The 6,839-nt window shown below is 46.7% G+C and overlaps 1 protein-coding gene across 1 annotated transcript in view; it reads right to left on the bottom strand.

Annotated features, from left to right (window-relative positions):
- The window catches only part of LOC128691022 (lachesin), a gene marked incomplete in the record, with an annotated part of 294,963 nt that extends 288,372 nt beyond the window's left edge, over positions 1-6,591 (bottom strand). The window contains 1 exon segment of the mRNA XM_053779851.2: positions 6,528-6,591.
- Positions 6,592-6,839: the final 248 nt, after the last annotated feature.

Genomic DNA, 6,839 nt, shown 5'->3' with positions numbered 1-6,839 from the left:
CCTGGTCATTAATGGTGATGTCAGTGTACTCCTGGACACTAATGGTGATGTCAGTGTATTTCAGGTCACTTATGCTGATGTCTGTTTCAAGTCATTGATGGTGATGTCAGTGTACTCCAGGTCACTCACTTATGATGTCAGTGTACTCCAGGACAGTCACTGTCAGTTTACTCAATGACATCACTGATGATGTCAGTGTACTCAGGTCACTCACTGATGATGTCAGTGTACTCCAGGTCACTAACTGATGGTAATGTCAGTGTACTCCAGGTCACTCACTGATGATGTTAGTGTACTCCAGGTCACCCACTGATGACGTCAGTGTACTCCAGATCCCTCACTGATGGTGATGTCAGTGTACTCCACGTCACATTGATGGTAATGTCAGTGTACACCAGGTCACTCACTGATGATGTCAGTGTACTCTAGGTCACTCACTGATTGTTGATGTCAGTGTACTCCAGTTCACCCACTGATGATGTTAGTGTACTCCAGGTCACATTGATGGCAATGTCAGTGTACTCCAGGTCACATAGATGGTGATGTCAGTGTACTCCAGGTCACATTGATGATGTCAGTGTACTCCAGGTCACATTGATGGTGATGTCAGTGTACTCCCGGTCACAGTGATGCCAGTGTGCTACAGGTCACACTGATGTGATCAGTGTACTACAAGTCACATTGATGGTGATGTCAGTGTACTGAAGGTCACATTGATGGCATGTCAGTGTACTCCAGGTCACATTGATGGTGATGTCAGTGTACTCCAGGACATATTGATGGCGATGTCAGTGTACTCCGGGTCGCATGGATGGTGATGTCAGTGTACTCCAGGTCACATTGATGGCGATGTCAGTGTACTGCAGGTCACATGGATGGTGATGTCAGTGTACTGCAGGTCACATGGATGGTGATGTCAGTGTACTGCAGGTCACATGGATGGTGATGTCAGTGTACTGCAGGACAAATGGATAGTGATGTCAGTGTACTCCGGGTCACATGGATGGTGATGTCAGTGTACTGCAGGTCACATGGATGGTGATGTCAGTGTACTGCAGGTCACATGGATGGTGATGTCAGTGTACTGCAGGTCACATGGATGGTGATGTCAGTGTACTGCAGGTCACATGGATGGTGATGTCAGTGTACTGCAGGTCACATGGATGGTGATGTCAGTGTACTGCAGGTCACATGGATGGTGATGTCAGTGTACTGCAGGTCACATGGATGGTGATGTCAGTGTACTGCAGGTCACATGGATGGTGATGTCAGTGTACTGCAGGTCACATGGATGGTGATGTCAGTGTACTGCAGGTCACATGGATGGTGATGTCAGTGTACTGCAGGTCACATGGATGGTGATGTCAGTGTACTGCAGGTCACATGGATGGTGATGTCAGTGTACTGCAGGTCACATGGATGGTGATGTCAGTGTACTGCAGGTCACATGGATGGTGATGTCAGTGTACTGCAGGTCACATGGATGGTGATGTCAGTGTACTGCAGGTCACATGGATGGTGATGTCAGTGTACTGCAGGTCACATGGATGGTGATGTCAGTGTACTGCAGGTCACATGGATGGTGATGTCAGTGTACTCCGGGTCACATGGATGGTGATGTCAGTGTACTGCAGGTCACATGGATGGTGATGTCAGTGTACTGCAGGTCACATGGATGGTGATGTCAGTGTACTGCAGGTCACATGGATGGTGATGTCAGTGTACTGCAGGTCACATGGATGGTGATGTCAGTGTACTGCAGGTCACATGGATGGTGATGTCAGTGTACTGCAGGTCACATGGATGGTGATGTCAGTGTACTGCAGGTCACATGGATGGTGATGTCAGTGTACTGCAGGTCACATGGATGGTGATGTCAGTGTACTGCAGGTCACATGGATGGTGATGTCAGTGTACTTCAGGTCACATGGATGGTGATGTCAGTGTACTTCAGGTCACATGGATGGTGATGTCAGTGTACTGCAGGTCACATGGATGGTGATGTCAGTGTACTGCAGGTCACATGGATGGTGATGTCAGTGTACTCCGGGTCACATGGATGGTGATGTCAGTGTACTGCAGGTCACATGGATGGTGATGTCAGTGTACTGCAGGTCACATGGATGGTGATGTCAGTGTACTGCAGGTCACATGGATGGTGATGTCAGTGTACTGCAGGTCACATGGATGGTGATGTCAGTGTACTGCAGGTCACATGGATGGTGATGTCAGTGTACTGCAGGTCACATGGATGGTGATGTCAGTGTACTGCAGGTCACATGGATGGTGATGTCAGTGTACTGCAGGTCACATGGATGGTGATGTCAGTGTACTGCAGGTCACATGGATGGTGATGTCAGTGTACTTCAGGTCACATGGATGGTGATGTCAGTGTACTCCGGGTCACATGGATGGTGATGTCAGTGTACTTCAGGTCACATGGATGGTGATGTCAGTGTACTCCGGGTCACATGGATGGTGATGTCAGTGTACTGCAGGTCACATGGATGGTGATGTCAGTGTACTGCAGGTCACATGGATGGTGATGTCAGTGTACTGCAGGTCACATGGATGGTGATGTCAGTGTACTGCAGGTCACATGGATGGTGATGTCAGTGTACTGCAGGTCACATGGATGGTGATGTCAGTGTACTGCAGGTCACATGGATGGTGATGTCAGTGTACTGCAGGTCACATGGATGGTGATGTCAGTGTACTGCAGGTCACATGGATGGTGATGTCAGTGTACTGCAGGTCACATGGATGGTGATGTCAGTGTACTGCAGGTCACATGGATGGTGATGTCAGTGTACTGCAGGTCACATGGATGGTGATGTCAGTGTACTGCAGGTCACATGGATGGTGATGTCAGTGTACTGCAGGTCACATGGATGGTGATGTCAGTGTACTGCAGGTCACATGGATGGTGATGTCAGTGTACTGCAGGTCACATGGATGGTGATGTCAGTGTACTGCAGGTCACATGGATGGTGATGTCAGTGTACTGCAGGTCACATGGATGGTGATGTCAGTGTACTGCAGGTCACATGGATGGTGATGTCAGTGTACTGCAGGTCACATGGATGGTGATGTCAGTGTACTGCAGGTCACATGGATGGTGATGTCAGTGTACTTCAGGTCACATGGATGGTGATGTCAGTGTACTCCGGGTCACATGGATGGTGATGTCAGTGTACTTCAGGTCACATGGATGGTGATGTCAGTGTACTCCGGGTCACATGGATGGTGATGTCAGTGTACTGCAGGTCACATGGATGGTGATGTCAGTGTACTGCAGGTCACATGGATGGTGATGTCAGTGTACTGCAGGTCACATGGATGGTGATGTCAGTGTACTGCAGGTCACATGGATGGTGATGTCAGTGTACTGCAGGTCACATGGATGGTGATGTCAGTGTACTGCAGGTCACATGGATGGTGATGTCAGTGTACTGCAGGTCACATGGATGGTGATGTCAGTGTACTGCAGGTCACATGGATGGTGATGTCAGTGTACTGCAGGTCACATGGATGGTGATGTCAGTGTACTGCAGGTCACATGGATGGTGATGTCAGTGTACTGCAGGTCACATGGATGGTGATGTCAGTGTACTGCAGGTCACATGGATGGTGATGTCAGTGTACTGCAGGTCACATGGATGGTGATGTCAGTGTACTGCAGGTCACATGGATGGTGATGTCAGTGTACTGCAGGTCACATGGATGGTGATGTCAGTGTACTGCAGGTCACATGGATGGTGATGTCAGTGTACTCCGGGTCACATGGATGGTGATGTCAGTGTACTGCAGGTCACATGGATGGTGATGTCAGTGTACTGCAGGTCACATGGATGGTGATGTCAGTGTACTGCAGGTCACATGGATGGTGATGTCAGTGTACTGCAGGTCACATGGATGGTGATGTCAGTGTACTGCAGGTCACATGGATGGTGATGTCAGTGTACTGCAGGTCACATGGATGGTGATGTCAGTGTACTGCAGGTCACATGGATGGTGATGTCAGTGTACTGCAGGTCACATGGATGGTGATGTCAGTGTACTGCAGGTCACATGGATGGTGATGTCAGTGTACTTCAGGTCACATGGATGGTGATGTCAGTGTACTTCAGGTCACATGGATGGTGATGTCAGTGTACTGCAGGTCACATGGATGGTGATGTCAGTGTACTGCAGGTCACATGGATGGTGATGTCAGTGTACTCCGGGTCACATGGATGGTGATGTCAGTGTACTGCAGGTCACATGGATGGTGATGTCAGTGTACTGCAGGTCACATGGATGGTGATGTCAGTGTACTGCAGGTCACATGGATGGTGATGTCAGTGTACTGCAGGTCACATGGATGGTGATGTCAGTGTACTGCAGGTCACATGGATGGTGATGTCAGTGTACTGCAGGTCACATGGATGGTGATGTCAGTGTACTGCAGGTCACATGGATGGTGATGTCAGTGTACTGCAGGTCACATGGATGGTGATGTCAGTGTACTGCAGGTCACATGGATGGTGATGTCAGTGTACTTCAGGTCACATGGATGGTGATGTCAGTGTACTCCGGGTCACATGGATGGTGATGTCAGTGTACTTCAGGTCACATGGATGGTGATGTCAGTGTACTCCGGGTCACATGGATGGTGATGTCAGTGTACTGCAGGTCACATGGATGGTGATGTCAGTGTACTGCAGGTCACATGGATGGTGATGTCAGTGTACTGCAGGTCACATGGATGGTGATGTCAGTGTACTGCAGGTCACATGGATGGTGATGTCAGTGTACTGCAGGTCACATGGATGGTGATGTCAGTGTACTGCAGGTCACATGGATGGTGATGTCAGTGTACTGCAGGTCACATGGATGGTGATGTCAGTGTACTGCAGGTCACATGGATGGTGATGTCAGTGTACTGCAGGTCACATGGATGGTGATGTCAGTGTACTGCAGGTCACATGGATGGTGATGTCAGTGTACTGCAGGTCACATGGATGGTGATGTCAGTGTACTGCAGGTCACATGGATGGTGATGTCAGTGTACTGCAGGTCACATGGATGGTGATGTCAGTGTACTGCAGGTCACATGGATGGTGATGTCAGTGTACTGCAGGTCACATGGATGATGTCAGTGTACTGCAGGTCACATGGATGGTGATGTCAGTGTACTGCAGGTCACATTGATGGTGATGTCAGTGTACTGCAGGTCACATGGATGGTGATGTCAGTGTACTGCAGGTCACATGGATGGTGATGTCAGTGTACTGCAGGTCACATGGATGGTGATGTCAGTGTACTGCAGGTCACATGGATGGTGATGTCAGTGTACTGCAGGTCACATGGATGGTGATGTCAGTGTACTGCAGGTCACATGGATGGTGATGTCAGTGTACTGCAGGTCACATGGATGGTGATGTCAGTGTACTGCAGGTCACATGGATGGTGATGTCAGTGTACTGCAGGTCACATGGATGGTGATGTCAGTGTACTGCAGGTCACATGGATGGTGATGTCAGTGTACTGCAGGTCACATGGATGGTGATGTCAGTGTACTGCAGGTCACATGGATGGTGATGTCAGTGTACTGCAGGTCACATGGATGGTGATGTCAGTGTACTGCAGGTCACATGGATGGTGATGTCAGTGTACTGCAGGTCACATGGATGGTGATGTCAGTGTACTGCAGGTCACATGGGTGGTGATGTCTGTACTGCAGGTCACATGGATGGTGATGTCAGTGTACTCCAGGTCACATGGATGGTGATGTCACACGATGCACATAACGAAAAAAATGTAAAAAATTTCAGACGATCTTCATAAAAAATCTCTCATCATTATAATAATTTCCTGATGAGAAATAGTTCGTGATTTGTTATTAACAATTGAAACAACGGCGAATGACAGATTTTTAAATTCACTTCTTTTTTTTGTTTGTTTTGCTTTTTACTTGCCATTAAATATGTCAAAGGTATATAAAAAAAATTTCCTTATTTTTAGTTTAGATCATATATCAAATTGAGAGTATCATTATTATTATCATTATTATTTTCTTGTTGAAGCAATTAAGCAATAATTAAGAAACTATAACATTATCAATAACACCAATTTTTATAACACTGATTATATATATATATATATATATATATATATATATATATATATATATATATATATATATATATATATATAGATAGATAGATAGATAGATAGATAGATAGACAGATAGATAGATAGATCAGTGTCAATGGAAGTAGTAATTTTAATTTTACTGAAGTTTCCGTTATCACCAGATGTACAACATTTCGACTCAAGCTGCGTCATATATACTTAAGTGATGACAAACGCACACACAAATATGTATATATATCCACTTCATTTCTTCTCATTGTGAAAATACGCAATTTTTCTCGTCGATGCATATACACCATCGCCAAGAGATATACATCAAGGAAATGAAGCCCTTTCCTATTAATGGGCAGTAAATATCTGCATATAAGTTTCTAAGAAATTCCGTGAACCTGCACACAGGCGACTGGAGTTCCAGCTCACAGACGAGCGTACACCCTACCCTCACTGAGGTTGTCAAGTCACTGAGGCCCTGAGCCTGCTCCTGTACCAGGTCTAGTCAACCGTATTCTGTCAAGGAACAACACTCGCGCATGAGCACCTTTCAACTTTGTTTATAACCTATGTATGGTGAGTGAAAGGAAAAACTATTATGTAGAATGGTGTGTGATAGGAAAACCGTCATGCAAGAAGTGGCATGGCATGGAAAAACTAGCACGTAAGACTGTGTATAGCAAGAAAACCTTGTTCTCTGAGGGAATTTG

This window comes from Cherax quadricarinatus, chromosome 2, assembly GCF_038502225.1.
Source record: "Cherax quadricarinatus isolate ZL_2023a chromosome 2, ASM3850222v1, whole genome shotgun sequence".
Classification (NCBI taxonomy): domain Eukaryota; kingdom Metazoa; phylum Arthropoda; class Malacostraca; order Decapoda; family Parastacidae; genus Cherax; species Cherax quadricarinatus.
Note: the sequence above shows the minus strand (reverse complement) of the source record. Positions and strands in the feature narration are given on the sequence as shown.